This window comes from Macrotis lagotis, chromosome 4 (assembly GCF_037893015.1).
Source record: "Macrotis lagotis isolate mMagLag1 chromosome 4, bilby.v1.9.chrom.fasta, whole genome shotgun sequence".
NCBI classification, from domain to species: Eukaryota; Metazoa; Chordata; class Mammalia; order Peramelemorphia; family Peramelidae; genus Macrotis; species Macrotis lagotis.
In genome coordinates this window covers 31,055,572-31,073,632 of record NC_133661.1, presented here as the reverse complement: position 1 = coordinate 31,073,632, position 18,061 = coordinate 31,055,572, and the positions used below count along the sequence as shown (strand labels likewise).

Genomic DNA, 18,061 nt, shown 5'->3' with positions numbered 1-18,061 from the left:
TGGGCATTTCTTCAGGATTCAGACATATGATTCCATTAGGGGCTGAAGAAAGGAGCACTCTCTCTCTTTTCCCATCAATAGGGATCAAAAACTCATTAGTAATGCATATCATCTGAGAGAGTTGCCTGGAAACCTGAGAAGTTTAAGTGACTTGTCCAAGGTCACACAGACAGAGGAGTTGAACCCAGGTCTTCTGAATCCAAGGCACTGGGCCCACATGATCTTTTAACATTTTTGTTGCTGTTGTTCAATTGTTTCAGATGTGTTTGTGTCTTCTGTGACTCCATTTGGGGTTTTCTTGGCAGAGATACTGGAGTGGTTTGCCATTTCCTCCTTCAGCTCATTTTACAGATGAGGAAACTGAAGCCAACAGGGTGAAGTAACTTGCCCGGGGTCACCCAGCTAGTGTCTGAGGCGGGATTTGAACTCATTGGTCCAATGTATACAGTGTCAGTACCAGAGTCAAGAAGACCTCTATAAAGACCTCTATAGCACAAATGACATGAAATGAGGTGACCGCCAAAGAGTTACCCACAGAGACACCAGAATGTAAGTTCCCTAAGGGCAGGGACTGTCTTTAGCCTCTTTTTTTTTTTAAACCCCAAGGCTTACTCAGCACAGTGCCTAATAAATGTTTATTGATAAGACAAAATCAAAGTCCATCTCTGCCCTGCCTCTAAGATTCCAAGATCCCAAGGAGTAAAATCTGATTCCAATAAGACTAGTGGATCACCTCCTGGACCTCAAGCCCCAAAAGATGAGAACATAATAAAAATAAGTTTTCAGATGCAACTAATTTCCTGTGTATCCATGTAGAGCCAGGCTCTGGGGAAGGAACTGTTTGAGGAAGGCTTGGCCAAGACAACCCCAGTCCAAGGGCTAGAACGAGAGGTTGCCTATGAAGTCACGAGTCTCCCAAAAAGTCCACGGGCTAGCAATTCTGTAATTTTAAGGTTTATAAGGAACTCAAACAGCCCTGGGCATCCCCAAACAACCCCCAAGCCCAGAATGAACATTCCTTCTTCTGTTGTTACAAAGAGATGCTGCAGAAGGCTGGTCCCCTGGCCTTGATCTCTTCAGGAACCGGTCAGTCGGCCCAATAGCCTCTTCCTCAGGAAGTCTTCCACTTCCTTTGGACTAATTTGGGGCTCTTTTGTTGGAATTTCACCCTTTTCTCTTCCTCAGCAGGGGTGCAAACATTCTCTGTGGATACCACAGAGTGTTGATGAGAAGGCCCAAATGTGGAATGCTTCCAGTTTTCTGGGAGAAACAAAAACCACAAAAATTCCTTCTTTCTTTCTAAGTATCACTTACAAACATAAGAGTCATTTTAATCTGGGGGCTGGGGCTGGGGCTGGGGGAAGGGGGGGAGATTGCTCTGACCAGGTGACTTCCTCAAGCCTTTGAGCCCCAACGAGACTCTCTCCAAGGAAGTAAATCGGCAATTCGTTTCAAGTGTAAGGTCTCTGGGGCACCCAAGGCTTAAGTGATTAGTCTAAGCCAAAGGCAGGGACGGAATCTCCAGCTTCCAGACTCAAAGACCAGCCACTAGATCGCAGCTGGGTCCACCTGGCCTCTGTTTTCTAGTTTAGAAAAAGAAGGACAATATGATTTGCTCAGATAATGCTCTCCTCAGCTTATTAAAAAAATATGAAAATGCAAAAATAAAGTGAAAATGTCTAAAAACAATTTTATTGGCTTTTTTTTTGGTTGGGCTTTTTTTAAAGTGGGGCGAGATATCAAAAGGCCCTAAAACAAAACAAAAAATCAGATTCCCCACCCTCACCCCAGGCCTTCAGTTTGGTAAAATGGAAAGATCACTAGACACAAATAAGAGCACTTGGGTTCTAGTTCTAATCCATCATTTCCTTGATGTATAACCTAGACTCTTCTAAGACTCCATTTTTCTTATCTTGATCATGATCTCTAAGAAGGTCCCTTCCAACTCTGACATTCTGTGATTCCCATCTCTACCACCGGACAACCAAAATGAGGTAGACAAATGGTCTGCCTGGAACGGTCAGGACTGAGGCCATGGGCTCCATGAAGTCACTGAGACAACTTCCTGCTAGATAATAATAATCTCCAGATCTATTTATGTAGTAACATCAGTCCTTGGGCCACCTGTCCTAGGGGCAATAACCAGGCCAAGAATACAGAGCTTTGGTGCCTACCAACACTCCTGGGAAAATGAGGAGAGATGGGCAGCAGCCACTGTGTTGGTAAGGGCAGCGGCAGTTATAATAATAGTGAGTATTTAGCAAGGTACTCCTTGTGTTTTATCTTATTAGATCTCACATTAACTATGAAAGGCAGGGGCTATGATTATATTCCCATTTTACAGAGGAGGAAACTGAGGCAAACAAGTTAAGCAGCTGACTCAGGGTCACAAGGTTAGTAACTGTTTCAAGTGTCCCAAGACGCCACATGCGATATTCTTATTCCCTACATTTATAGTGGCTCACATTTATTGAGAGCCTTAAGAATTACAAAGCTCATTTTATTTCCATAACAACTCAGGGAGGTAGGTGATATGGCATCACCAGTTTTTTTACAAGATGAGGAAACTGAGATCAATCACTAGTGTCTGAGGCTAGTTTTGAATCCAGGTCCTCCTAATACTAAGTTTAGAACACACCAGCTAGAAAACCAACCTATCTTCCACATCATGATGGAAGGTTCCATCCAATATACCTCAGCTGAGCTATACTGAAAAGGTAGACAAAGAAATGTTCTTATTCTCAAGTTAGCTTCTTTTCAAAATGTGAAAATCTAGAAAAGAAAAATCAGAAATAATCTTGTTATCTTGAGAGGAACAAGATGGGACACAGTTGGACAGCTGGAAAAATCTTCAAGCTCCCCTGGGCCAAGCTCCTCTTTTTAAGGATGACCACATGAGGTCCACTCAGATGCCTATGGTCACACAGTGAGCTAAGAGGATAGCTGGGTCTCCCAACTTCTAGAAATCAACCCTCCCATCAACAGGTATTTTCAGGACCGGCATCCTCTAGGGACCAGGACTGCAGCACTGTGTCACAAAGACAGAATGGGCTTTCCACTTGACCCCATTAAACAAAAGAGAAGGTTTCAGTTTAGGTGGCAAAAAAAAAAAAAAAATGGGCAGGCCAGGCTCTCCTGGCTCCCCAGACCTCACTGGAGGAGGGTGAGAGAGTAGGAGAAGGTCAGAAGACATTCCATCAGCTTATCATAGTTCCAGCCTAGCTGGAGTTACTTCTCAGTGGTCAGTGTGAGGAACACTGAGGTCTGGGACCCCATAAAATCCCTTTCTGCAACTTCAAGATTGAAAACTCTAATTCTCTATTCCTTTGTCAACCATATTTTATGTTTCTCTCTATGCATAGGGATTTCTGCCAGCCTCAAATCCCTTGCCGGGCACTCTTGGCTAATTATAGGGCTCAGTCATCCGCAACAGGAAACAAACAACTCATTTTTCAGTGGTGATGGCACCCGGGATAAGGCTTGCGGAGTGGGGAGCATGGGTAAGGGAAAAATACCCCCCTCCACACACACACACACACACACACACCCCAAGTCAAAATGAGTAACACCAACTCCCCTTCCCGGCAGAATATGGCGCAGGCTCAAAGCCTCAGGGTCTTGGTAATTGAATCTCCTTCTGCCTTGGTCTTCTGGTCCCCATGGGCAGTCATTCTGGTGACCCATGGACCCCTTCTCTGAGTCAGGTTTTTAAATGAATCTAATCCAGAGGATTACAAAGGAAACCAATTACAGTGAAGTATAGTTCCTGAAATGGATACTTCATTTGAAAATCAAGTTCATGGACCCTGGCTAAAAATCTCAATCTTGAAGACAAATTGCTATGGACAAAAGGTCCTGGTCTCAGTTTCCTTCATTAGAAAACCACATTCAGGGTTGAGGATGGGAAGGGCAGGGAGTAGTTGGAATAAATACAAAGCCAGTTTGGGCTGGAATGCTGGGGGAGGGAGTCAGATGAGACTAGGAAACTAATCCTTTTTCTTCTTCTCTTTATTCTGTATTAACCTAGGTTCCTGTTGCCCCTCCTCCTCAGAATGTAATCTCCTGGAGGGACTGTTTCATTGAGCAAGCGCTCAGTACAAGACTGCTGTGATCAGTAAGTCACTTAACATACATTTGCCTTGCTTCTTAACCTCTCAGCTGTACCATATAATTTTATAAATGTTAGGTGACCCAGGGTGTTGGATGAAAATTCAATACTGCCACGGACTGACCCTGTTACTTGTGTGACTCTGAGAAAGTCACATCGCCTCTATTTGCCTCAGTTTCCCCATCTGTTAGATAAGGATGACAATGACCCCTACCTCCCAGGGAGGGTTGTGAGGATCAAACCACCACCACTACTACTACGGCATTAAAAGTATCCTACATAAAAAACAAATTTAATTTTGTGTTTCATTAAATATCTGTTTTTATATGCACTGTAGCGACTATGGTATCCTGAAGCTCTTTCACAAGGAGGCCACTTGGTTCTTAATCATCATAAATGTCAGTTCTGATGGTTAATCATTCTAATTACATTATTAAAGTTACAATTAATCATTCTAATTAGTGGTACTAAAGTTACAAAAGCAGCCTCCCCTGGTCCTGCTAGGACTTCTCCTAAGTTTAGTCAAGGGCCGGGCCAAGGGCCTGCCCAGCAGACAGCTGCTCCCCAGGAAGGCTGGTCAGGGTTTCCATTACCCTCTCCTGCATATGATACCCCACACCCTCTCCAGTCTGAAAATAAGAAGCTGCTCCCCCAGGCCAGGCCAGCGGGCCTGTCAGCTGGAAAGAACCCCCCACCCAGAGGCAGCCCCTCCCAGCCCCCACCATCAGAGTCCATTTCTCCCAGATGGCTCCAAAGCAGTTTCTCTGGTTTTCACAAACAAGGATTGATTTTCCCAGGATCAGCCTTGGGAATTCAATTCATTCCAACAATCCCTTATTATGGGACTTGGTAATAATAAAAGCAGCTCTCATCTATAGTACCTATAGCTAGGCCCCCTACAAACATTATCTCATTCCATCCTCACATCAACCCTGGGCTTTAGAGGGGCTATTATCCCCATTTTACAGATGAGCAAATGAGGTAAATAGAGGTTAGATGACTTGGCCAAGTTCACACAGTTAAAAAAGTGCCTGAGGTCGTTCCACTGCATCACCTTGTATGAGTTGTCTCCTGAGCCCCAGGAGACTTTCTTTCTATTTATCCCTGACTTAGTACTTAATCATTTCTTTTCATTCATTCCAACACATAGGAGTCTCTCTACTTGCCCTCAGAAAACAAGGTAGCCCAGTCCCTCCCAGTAGAGGAGACATCCAACGCCAGATGCAGTGGGGAGAATGCTGGAGATGAAACCAGAGGACCTGGGTTCAAATATCAGGCCTGCCACTTACTAGCTGTATGACCCTGGGCAAGTCATTTAGCCTGGTCCTCAGTTTCTTTATCTGCAAAAATGAGGAGGTTGGACCAAATCAGCACTATCAGATACTCTCTAGGGCTGAGGTTGTTGGGAAGAGAATTTCAAAGGCCCATACCAGCTATGCATGCAGATGGAAGAAGACTTTTTTCACTTGTTTGTTTATTTATTTTTTTTGAAACACAGCTAATATGGAAATAGGTTTTGCATGATTTTCTATGTAAAAATAATTTCATATTGCTTACCTTCTTAATGGGTGGGAGAGGGGCTAAAGGAAGGGAAAGATTTCACACCCTCTCTGATCACAAAAAAAGCCAAAATACATAAAATTCTCATTGGTAAATACTTAACAAAATAAGAAAAACAAGGGTAATGCTAATTTGTGATTTCCTAAGTCCATTGCCCTTAAGGATTCATTTCTTTGAATATGACAGCCCTGGACTGGAGGCCTCTAAGCTCCAAGCTCCTTTCTGGGTCTATGATCCTAAGTGACCTCGGGGGGGTCCTCAGCTTCTTACTTCCTCCCCTTTCAAATGAGGAAGTTGGGCAACAGGACAGAACCTCTGAGGTCTCTTCCAGTCTCAGACGTGAGATCCTAAGTGAGACACGAGGTATGGGAGATGATAACCACAGTAATAATGTCACTAACATGGTGCTGTGTAAATGTGTTCACATAGATTAATAGATACACTCATCTGGTTCTCATTATAACTAAAATAACTTAGGTGAAGCCCTTTGCAACCCTCAAGGATGACAATGTGGGTTTTGTTATTTGTTATATCACATGATTGTTGCTGTCATTATTTTTACAATTATTTTTACAGTCAGGCAGGGGCTAATCTGCCTCCCGTCCCCATTTACAGTCCCCCTCTGGGTTCATCCTCCTCTATTCTCCCCCACACACCCCCCTCCCAGCACAATCTGGTCATTGGTCTGCCTCCAACAGACCCCCAGGGCCCACAGTGACCCCGTGCATATGGCGGACACTTCAGAGTGGTTACTGGGCAGAACTGCGCCATGGTCCCTTACAATCTCCTCAGGCCAGCCATTTGACACCAGCCTTTTCTAGATGGATCCTAGGCCTCTAAGGCTTGTTAGTCTAAGGTCTAGGACCCTTTTAAAGCACATTCTGAAAGCTGTATCTCAGTTTAATTAATTTCCTCTATAATTCTGTATTTTTTATGTATTTAAAAAAATCCCAGTGAAAAGGGACCCACAGGTTTCACCAGACTGCTTGTCCAAGGAGGGCCAGACACAAAGGGAGGTTCAGAAATCCATTGCAGGAGCGGCTAGGTGGCGCAGTGGATAGGGCACCAGCCTTGGAGTCAGGAGGACCTGGGTTCAAATCCGACTTCAGACACTTAATAATGACCTAGCTGTGTGGCCTTGGGCAAGCCGCTTAACCCCATTGCCTTGAAAAAAAAAATCTGAAAAAAAAAAAAGAAATCCATTGCAGAGGAGCAATGGCAATAGGTGGCACAGTGGATAGAGCACAGGCCCTAGAGTTAAGAGGACCTGAGTTCAAATGTGACCTCAAACATTTAATAATTACCTAGCTGTGTGACCTTGCAAAAACAGACAAACAAACAAAAAAAAAAAGAAATCTGCTGCTAGGGCAGCTCAGATTCTACAAATCTCAAACAGGATACCCTACCCTGCTCCTGGAATCACCCAGGTTCACCATCTTAGAGTCATCCTTGCCTCCTCCAGCTCCCTCATCCCCCACATCCCATCAGCCCCTTCTCCTTCCTAAGACCCCTATAAGGACCCTCCCCATCTCTCCTCTGGATTGGGTCATAGAACTCACTAGACTCCCAGCCTCAGACCTCTCTCTGCCTGGCTGCCACTATGACCTGAACCGTGGCAGTGATTCCCCTGGCGGGGTCTCTGCTGTTTGGCATTGGCAGCCCTCACAGCCTGACTCGGGTCCTTCTGCCAGCTTCATCTGGACATTCTGAGTCTTGCTTTGTGCTGGGTGGGTTGTGTGTTGTGTGTGTGTGTGTGTGTGTGTGTGTGTGTGTTGGGGGGGTAAGAATTCTCTCCCTCCACCTCTCAACATCTTGGGCTTCCCTCAAAGCCCAAGGGTCAGCTCCTACAAGATCTGTGCCAAGCCTACCCCCTTCCAGAGTTCCTCTGGCACTCTATTCATCTACTTCTCTGGGTATAGCTCCCCCCTATAGTATAAAAGTTCTTGGGGGGGGGGGTAAAGAGCTCTTTCCCAGGGTCCAGCACAAGTCTATTGGACACTTCAGCATCAATTCTCTGACATCTCACTCAATGACAGAATTAAAGGGGGAAGATCTGAAGCTAAAGGTCCTGGGTTTAAATCTTGGCTGAATTACTTCAAACCTGGCTGACCTTGGGCAAGTTCCTTCCCCTCACCCAGGAAAATGGAAAGTTTGGACTAGATGGACTCTAACTGCCCCCCACCAGCTCTAGTCCTGTGACCCTGAAATGATATCAGTAAGATCACTAGGGATGCCACCGTAGTCCTACCTTGGGAATCACCCTTGAAGACTAATCCATCCTGGCCCAAAGACCCTCCAGGAGAATCCAGAGACCCCTGGGCTGCCCGTGGTCAACAGCACCCCCTGGAATGGAATTCCAGGACCCAATCATCACAGCAGCATGTGTAGGGGCTTAAGGTTTGAAAAGTGCTTTGCTTAGGTTATGCCACTGGGTTCTCAAAATAACCTTGTGAGGGAAACGTTTTCTTATCACAATTTTACACATGAGGAAACTGAGTCAGAGAGGACTTGCCCAGTGTCCCACAGTCATTAAGTGTTTGAGATTCCAATATTCCATCACTAAATGTGTTATAGCGAGGATTCCTTTGGGAAGTGCATCAGATGGTCAACAATCTATTCTGGGAATCCCTAATAGTGAATGGATGAATATAGGAGAATAAAAAAGCAGACTTTGGAAATGATGGTGTCCTTGGGGACCATCTAGACTCAGGGGTATTTTAATCTTATTGTATCATAGATCCCTTGGGTGATAGTCTGGGGAAGCCTATGGACCCTTCTCAGAATAAATCCATAAAGGACTACCTACAAAGGAAGCCAATTATATTGAAAAACAATTATCAAAAGATTTTTTAACTGTTTTTATGGGCCTCGGGCCAACAGCCTTTGATCTAATTCATCTTCCTACTTTCTGAAGCCCAGAAATGAAAGAGTTTATCCAAAAATCTGATCATTGGCAGCGTGAGTCTTGAACCCAGGTCTTCTGACATCTACTTCCACTTTTTTTTGTTAGTTTACTGAGTTTTTCCCCATTACTATTTACTGGTTCCTTCCTTTCCTCTTTTTAAAGGGTGAAAACAAACTAAAAACAAACACAGAAGCCCAAATCATAAATGAATCCTAGGAAAAGTGGCCAGGGGATGATGGCAGCTTCCCAGGGAGGGGTCAGTCCAGGAAACTCTGTCTCCTGACCCAACTATCAGGATGCATTGAGCACCCCAAAAAAGGAACCTGGGAAAGGCCAGCGCCAAAACAAGAGGAAGTTCCCGGAAATACTACTGCAAACCAAATAAAAAAGACAAAATGAAGAACAATTCCTGTCCTCAAGGAGCTGCTAATTCAGTCTCAGAGATAACATTTAAAAGAAGCCAAGAGCACATGCCTAACCACTTCTCTGTTGGATTGGACAAGAGTGGATGAGATGGCCACTGAGGTCTCTTCATTTCAAGGATTCCAGGACTGTTTTAGGTCTAATGTCAGTCTCAATTCTTGGCAACAAACATTTATTAAGCACCAACTATGTTTCCCATCTCCACTCCCTCCAGAGGCAGCCCTTTCAGGTTAGGGACAGTTAAACAACACTAGATCTTCAGGCAGAAAATTTGAATTCACAAGCTGACTATGTATGTGATGTTGGGGATGGCGAGGTGGCACAATATAGGACTTGGAGTCACTGAAGACCTGAATTCAAATCCAGCCTCACTCCCTTCCTAGCTGTGTGACCTGGGCATACCATTCCATATCCAAAAGATTGGTCAAGATAGTAAACAAAGGAAATAACAAGTAGAAATGACTAAACAAGTTATGGCATGTGAACATGATAAAATGCTGTTCTCTAAGAAATGAAGGGGGGGGTCCAAAAAGATTTGGGAAAACTTGTACAAACTAATACAAATTGAAGTGAGAAGAACCAGGAGGGCAAATTTACATGATGATAGCAATATTGCAGGATAATCAGTTATGAATGACTTAGGAACTCTGGTCAACACAATGACCAATCAGGATCCCAAAGGATTCATGATGAAACATGTTGCCCATTTTCAGATAAAGGACCGATGGAGTCAGAGTGCAGAATGAAGCAAATTATTTCCTTTTTTTTGAATATGGTCAATTTGGGAATTTATTTTGCATGACTATACATGTTTGTTTTTCTTGTTTTCTCAAAAGGTGGGGAGAGGATGAGAAATCACAACTGAAAATATAATGAAGTTGAGTCCTTAAAAAAACAGAAAGACACATACATATAGGCACAATAACTAATCCTCTATCTTATATTTGGAATTTGTTCTATACCAGAAATTCTTTTATGGGGGGAGGGGAGTTTTTTATTACAATGAGCTATTGCAATGATATGGAAGGGGGGGAGGCAAGGGGGAATGAGGGAACCTTCACTCTCATCAGAGGTGCCTCCGAGAGGAAACAGCAAATATACTCAATGGGGTATAGACATCTGGAATAAGAAGGACAGAAGGGGGACAGGGGGAAAGGGGGGGATGTAAGTGATGGAGGAGAAGATGGACCGTGGGGGAGAGTGGTCAGATATAACACATTTTCTTTTTTACTTCTTACAAAGGGCTGGGGTTGGACGGCCTGTCTGGGACCACAGGGCCAGGTGGATGCTGGGCCTAAGGGGTGGTATATGGGCTTGGGCCCAGGACTGGTGATCAGTCTGCTGCACCACTCAGCTACCCTACAGCACATTTGAGAAGAGGGACAGAGTGAAAGGAGAGAGAAAATATAGTGTATGATAGTGGGGAAGTACGAATGGAGGGAGTTGCGATCAGCAATGGCAACAGAGGAAAAATATGGAAATAGCTTTTTTGATGGATTTATCCTAAAGAATGTGATCCACCTATGACAGAGCTGGAAGTTTTGGAACACAGACAGAAATTCTTAATCTGAGAAACTTAACATGAGCCTCCCCACCCAGGGGTTCAATGAATAGATTTCAGAGGGTTTATTTATTTTCTTGATTTTCACCAGCCTCTAACTGAAATTTAGGCAGCTCTTCACTAGACTACTGCAGGAGTGATCTAGTCTTACCTCTCCTTGACTCTCTCCATCTCCCACATCAGGGCCACAGACAAAGCAGAAATCTAATCATGGAATTTCCTGAGGCTCCAGGTCCCAATGACTCCCATGCCTCCCTTCTCATGCCCATCATTCCAGCCTTTCCAGCCTGTCCAACTCAGCCTTTCTCATCTGAGACATTCCATCTCACCCACTCCTTTGGCACCTCCTCTCTTGGGAGCCCTGGCTCTCTTCAAGGATCAGCTGAGGGATGTCACCCCCAACAAGGCCTCACCCATTGTCCCCAGTTATTAGTGGTCCTCCCCTGCCCACAAGCCCTAGAAATGATGCTGCGGGTATTTCTGTGTTCTCTGATCTGAGTAGACTTGGTAATCCCTTAAAAAAAAGGTGCTAGTTGGGGCGGCTAGGTGGCGTAGTGGATGAAGCACCAGCCCTGGAGTCAGGAGTACCTGGGTTCAAATCTGTTCTCAGACACTTAATAATGACCTAGCTGTGTGGCCTTGGGCAAGCCACTTAACCCCATTCGCCTTGCAAAAAAAAAAAACCACTAAAAAAAAAGGTGCTAGTTGAGTTGAATGTGCCAGACCTATCAATCATAAACATCCAAGTCTCTTGGTGGAATGGAAGATACACTGGTCTGAGGGACAGGAAAGATGATTTCTGGTCCCATCATTCTCACTATCACAAGGGAAGGCCCTGACCACCCAGGATATCAGCTATTAAATGGAATTAAAGGCATCCTACTTGTCTGAAGGCCAAAAATCAGATAGGATCAGAGTGTGAAGGGTCCTTGGAGTTCTGAACAGAATAGACTTATTAGTTAGAGGGTCTGGGTTCAAATCACTTCTGACACCTGTCTGTTGACTTTGGACAAGCTGCTTCCTCCTCCAGGTTTCAGTTTCCTCCTCTGTAAAATGAGGGGACTGGACTAAATGATCTCTAAAGTATCCCCGCCCCCCCCAGCTCTACAACCTACATGCTTATAATCATCAAGCCCAAATCCTTCTATCTGACAGAAGTGGAAATGGAGGCCAAGGTCTGGTGGGTGACTCATCCAAGGTCACACAGTAAGCTTGCAGAGCTGGAATGGTCTCTGGAGGTTCTAGATTTGATGCCTGTGATTGAAGGAAGGTAGAACTGAAATCCTCAGGACTGGAAACAGACCAGAGCTCAGAACAAAGCTCGGTTCAGGCTTGGAGGAGCTGGGTCCAATCCAGCTCCAATACTTACTAGCTGGGTGAAATTGGAGGAGCCTCTTAACTAAGTCTCAGTTTCCTCATGTGTAAAATAAGGGGGCTAGAGGAGATGACATCTATGACCCCTTCCTGCTCTAAAGCCATGACTCTGTGATGCCCAATCTGGAAGCTGGGAAGAGAACTTAGAAATCCTCTCATAATGAAAAAGCAACGATGATACAAACAATTCTATAACCCTTTAAGGTTGGAAAGCCACTTGCTGCGCACTGTCTCATCCTATCCTCCCAATAGCCCTGTGAAGCAGGTGCTAAGTTCACACAGCTAAGTGTCTAGAGTGAGAGTCAAACCCCAATAGGTTAAGAGACCTATCCGCCATGGCATAGCCAATAAATATCTGGATTAGATTTGAATCCAGGTCTTACTGAATCCAAGTCCTATACCTAGCCACCCGGTCACGCTCCTCCTGTATCTAGACCAGGGCTCTCATTTTACAAATGAGGAAAACAAAGGACACCAGGGGAAGTGATTGGTCATTGAGTCAAAGGCAAAGCCGCAATTAGAAACTTGTTTCCCTTTCTCCCTTGTTTTTACAGCATGCCCTGGGACCCCCAGACCCAGGCCCAGGAGAGGAGGAAAGTGTTCAACCAAAGTTCCCCAAATAACGACTTGGGGTCTGTTCTCTACCTGGGGCCTACTGGGAATGGGAGGGAAGGGGACAGGGATAACTCCTGGGGAGGACACCCCCTGCTCTGAAACTTGTCTTAGGGGGTCAAGTGATAAATGATTTACCTGGGGCTACACAAAAAAGCACATAGGGTGGGGCCAGGAGAATAATGGAGAAGGTACTTATTAAGAATTTACTTCTCTCCAAGGACTGGGCAGAAACCTGGAATAAGCAAGAAGGACAGAGTCTGCCTTCAAGAAGCTTATATTCTAATGGAGGGAGGGGAGATGTTGAAAAAGATAGGGAGAGCCCCCCAGGGGAGCAAGGCTGGGGTCCCTCCTGAAATGGTGGTCCAGCCTGGGTGCCCCGGCAGGGGCATCTCCTAGACAGGAAGAAGGATATTATTAGTGAATGGACACAGGAGGCTTATCTTCCCCTGGTGCCCCCAGCCACCCCTGCCTGTAGACAGAGAAGCTAGTACCAGTTCTGCTTTATAGAGGGGACTGAAGGGTCCAGAAGAGCAAGAGGGCTGGCCCAGAGGGAGGATTGGAACCCAGGACTCTTCCTGATGCCAAGGCAGCGCTCCTCAGTCACAACTCCTGGAAAGGGAAAAAAGTGTAGCATTTTCCCAGTAGAAATCTTGATTGAATTACTCAGGAATAACTGGATTTCAGGGCCCCTTGATTCCTCCTTTGTGTGGCTAGGGCCCACTGCAGGATGAGTCACATGGGTGATTCAGTCCTCCTCCTCCTCCTCAACCCAGGCAAGCAAGCTCCTCTCAGTAAACAGGGCTGAGAGCCCTCATCAAAGCACTTTTATCAGTCAACCTTCTCCAAGACCCTGGAAAGTGCCAACTGCTGGGTGAAGGCCAGTCCTCCCCCCACATCCGCAGGAGTCAAAAGTCACTCCCCTGGGGGACAGCCTGGGCCAGGAGGAAGCTTCGAGGTGAAGCAGGTGTCTGGGGGACCATCTGAGGAGCCGCTTGGCTCCTCCACTCATTTCTCCTGTGGTGGGCCTGCCTGCCTGCCTCCCACCCTCTCTCCCTCCAACCATTCAGCCCTCCATCCATCTATCAAATCAGTCAACCAACCAGTCAGTCAGCCTCTGTTAAGAGCTCAGCACCCACTGGGCTGAGCCCCAGCCTTATCTCTGACTGCTGATCGCTATGTACCCACTTGATGTTCCTGACAAACCACATTCATCTCTTCCCATCCAGGAGTCCTGGAGAAGCCCTTTGCCGGTGTCTGAAACAGCCTCACTAAGGTTAAAGATCCAGAGCCAGAAGGACTCTCAGAGACCATCTAGCCCAGCCCCTTCCCCATTATACAGATAAGAAAACTGAAATCCAGAGAGATCGTGTCTGGTCCCAGTCCCCCAAGCAGGATCCTCCAAGGTAAGAGGCAAGGCTCTTCTCCCTCTGTTTCTATGCAGTCAGCAGGGTCCTTCCCAGACCTCCACAGGCCAGAGAAGACCTCAAAGACAAGGCTGGCCTTGTAGAGCAGAAAGTGGGATTTGAGAAGAGGGGCAGGGGGGAAAGAGGAGGAGGAGAGCCACCAGGTCCAGGGAACAACCTAGGGAAAATGTGGAGAAGGATGCTGAGTGTCAGAAGGAGGCCAGCCTCACTGGAGCCCAGAGCACAGGGGTACAATCCCTGCCTTCAGGGAGCTTACATTCTATCCAAAGGGAGAAGGCAGCTAAGGGGTGATCTACGTGGTACAGCTAATCTACAGGTACACAAAGGAAGCACCTGCAGTCAGGAAGACTATCTTCCCAAAGTTCAAATCTGGTCTCAGACACATCCCAACTGGGTGACCGTTTGCCTCAGTTTTCTCTTCTGTCAATAAGCAGGAGAAGGAAATGGCAAACCACTCCAGAATCTCTACCCAAGAAAACCCCAAATGAGGTCACACACAACCTTAAGATCTGAAAGGTGTTTGAAATAAAAGAGATCATAAAATCCTAGATTTAAAGTAGGAATAGACCCTAGGAATCAGCTAGCCCCTCCTCTCATTTTAAAGAGAGGAGAGGTGACCGGCCCCAGGTCACACAGATAGGAAGAGGCATGGCCAACAGCTAGTGCTATCTTCTTTTCCTTGGGTCCTCATTGCCACCAGGTTCACTGCTCTGGCCAGGACCCTTCTGACATGGACAGCATCCTGAGCAAATCTTTTCAAGTTTCTGAAATGTTTCTCTTCAGCTTCTTCATCTGTTAAATGGGGGCAGACAACACTTGTCCCAATAACCAGAGAACACTTTACCAAGTACTTTGTAAGCCCAAACACACTACATAATTAGGAGCTGGTGTTATTTCCTCATTTTACAATGGAGGGGAACCAAAGAGAGAAAGTTCAGAGTCTTGTCCAAGGGGACCCAGCCTGCAAGCACCAGAGCCAGGATTCACCCCCAGGTCCTTGGCCTCAGTCCGGGAGCTTCCTAACCAGGGAAGAGTAGGAGTTTATTTATGATCCCTATTTTACAGATGGGGAAACTGAGGCTCACAGAGTCCTGGGTCACAAGCAGAGCTTTTTCACTCCCCCACAACAGCCCCACCTGAGTTGATGGTTGTAACCGGTCAAGGGAAACTGGTACCAAGCTGGCACGGTGACTAGTGCCTCTGGGAGTCCCTTCCTCAGCCACCCATATCTACCCCACCCTAGATAGCAGGGGAAACTCCAAGGGGAAAAGGAAGCTCTAGGGGCCATCCCATCCAAGCCTGGAGGAAACCTGAAACCTAGGAAGCAGCCCAGGGTCACAGACGCCTTCTTGGTCCTACTTCTGGCAGAACAGCAGTTTGGCGGGGGGGGGTGAAGAGACCAGCAGATGGGCCCTAAGGGAGATGACTCCGGGGACAGGAAGAGGAATGTCAGAGGGAAGAGAGATTAGACTGGTTCTGGGGACAGGGGTAGGGGCATGGAATCACTAACTGGGTGTGAAGGCAAAACAATAAACTTTAAAACTTTTTTTTTTTTACATGGAAGAGGAAGAAAGGAAGCCACTTGAAATCCAGAGCCAACCCCCGAGACCCAGCTCTGAGAACGGCTTCATCTCTATGGGCTTCACCCCACAGAGTCCTGATTTTGTCATCCAGCCTCCACTAACCCAGGCCAAAACCCCTCTCTCCCTGCCTCAGTAATCTTTATTATCTGCTTGTGGCCAAAAGAGTAGACTACCCAGGGACCAACTGCCCAGAGCCGAGGCCCTCTACGTGATGCTTCCTAAGTGAGATTCTCTAAATGAAGCTCCCTAAGCTGAGACTCTCTATGTGAGGCTTCCTTTGAGGCTCCCCAGTGAGGTTTTCTAAGTGAGGTACTCTTAAGGTGAGGCTCTCTGAGTGAGGCCCCCTACGTAAGGCTCCCCAAGCTGAGGCCTCTCTAAGTAAGGTTTTCTAAGTTGAAGTTCTCCAAGTGAGGCTCCAATAAACTGAGGGTCTCTTAAGCTGAGGCTCCCTAAGGTGAGGCTCTCTAATCAGTTTGGGGTGACCTGGTGGCCAGAATGCTGAAAGCTTTGAGTCATAAAGCCCAGGCTTACTTCCTGCAGCTGAAGTTAATGAGCTGTGTGACCTTAGACAACTCACTGAACCAATCTGGGCCTGTTTCCTCATCTGTGAATGGAGAGACTAGATATCTCGTGCCACCCAAAGAAGAATGTATAAAAATGTGGGTAATCTCAAAACCCTCTCTAACTCAGGGAGTGGAAGGGAGAGGCTAACAGGATTTCACAAGTGTGGGGAATTCTAGGGGTACAAATTTCCCCCAGCAATGCAGACTGGTAATTCAGAAAGTCTTGGAGATTTCTCAGTGACAGACAGATTGAGTGATGATCAAATTCTTTCAAAGGTGGTCTTTACTCCAAGTCCCTATCACATCACATTGCCCAGAAGCACCATGGGAGGTGAAGAATTTACTATAATTCCCATTTTATAGATGAGGAAACTATAAAACTGACTCTCAATGGAAATGGCAATTGTATTTTCCTGCTGGGCTACTCTCTTGATTTTTAAAACTGGCTTTTTTTCAAATGCTTTATATTTAATTTTTATTGATTTTAATTAATAAAAACATGTATTAAATAGATTATGATAAATCATGTTATTAAATTTCTCCAAGAACTGGTAACAATGTCCATTAGGATTCTGACTGTTACCTACTTTCAGACAAAGAAACTCAAAGACCTTCAGAGTTCAAAGACCAGGTCGGTCTTCAGACCAAGCCCCAAGAAACTTTTCACCTGATCTTGGAACAGGCTGGTACAAAAATCCCTCTGGAGGAGCAGCTTATCAGGTTTATTCAGAACTCCACCCAAGCCTCAGGTAGAGTCACCAGAAAAGAACTCATTAAGGAAGATAAATCGGGGTCACAGAATCTCAAAATAATAGAAGCTAAGAGATTTTTCAGGTTCTTCAGGTTTTCTGTCAATGTATTACATAGTTTGCTACATCTATAACTCTGCATAACAATAATATAGTAACGTTACATCTCTGGACCCCACTTCTAAAAAAAAAAAAAAGAGGGAAGGAAGTGTCTTTAAACTCCTACATCCCGGAGCAAATAAAATAAATCATTAGTCCTGTCAGAAAAAAGCCCTAATCCCAAGGGAATTAGCCTTTCCAGCAAATACAATGATTGTCTGAGCATCACAAGGGAGAGGCAACCACCAAGGTTAACTGGGACCCTAGCTGAATTCTTCCCAATTCTCCACTAAGGTTACCCTCCACCTATTTTAAATGCATCTCCTAAACTAGGTATCTCCCAAATAAAAAGTTAACTCCTAGAGGGCGGAGGCACAAAGATAATTAATAAACTCCAGAGCAGTGGATAGAGCACTGACCCTGGAGTCAGGAAGTACTTAGCTGTGTGACTTTGGGCAAGTCACTTAGCCCCATTGCCTTGCAAATCAAAACAAAAAATAAAAATTCTAGAGTATATATTCCCAATTCTTTTTCACAGAGGAGTATGTCCATTATACTCACACAGTTTTCCCTTTTTATTCTTTCCCAGCACACAGGCTAAGTGGAGATTTCCCACATTTTGTTTACTTCCTTCTGCTTAGTACATAAAAGATTTCCCAAGCTTCTCTAATTCTTTGCAATCAGCAGTTCTTATGGCACAAATATTCCATTATGCTTATGGACCCTGATGTGTTTAACCATTGCCCAACTGGTGGGCATCTACTTTGTTTCCAGTTCTTAGATCCCACAAAAAGTATGGCCCCCAAAGAACAGAAAATCTACCCATTGAACTTCACCTTGGATGAGAGAGGGAAGGGCTTTAGATGGTCAATTTTAATCTAGGGACTATCAACAACTCTCCTCAGACCATGGAAGGCTCCAGAGTCGAGTCCTAGCTCTATTCTTTTTAGCTTGGTGTATAACTTTGGGCAAGCAAACTCTCTGGGCCTCAGCTTCTATATTGGTGAAACAAAGTGGATCTCCAGTGGATCTCCAAGGATCTACTTTCCACTTTCAGCTGCAGTCCCATTGATGCTCCTTTTCTGCTCAGCTCTGCA

At 45.5% G+C, this 18,061-nt stretch overlaps 1 protein-coding gene and 1 long non-coding RNA gene across 3 annotated transcripts in view; one reads left to right on the top strand and one right to left on the bottom strand.

Moving 5' to 3' along the window:
- TSPAN15 (tetraspanin 15) overlaps positions 1–18,061 on the bottom strand; it is a 54,841-nt gene that overhangs the window by 28,898 nt on the left and 7,882 nt on the right. The window lies entirely within an intron of this gene.
- On the top strand, positions 4,062–16,557 carry LOC141520685 (uncharacterized). Its single transcript, XR_012477699.1, has 3 exons — positions 4,062–4,114; positions 13,773–13,949; positions 15,535–16,557. It is a non-coding gene; the product is annotated as an uncharacterized LOC141520685 (long non-coding RNA).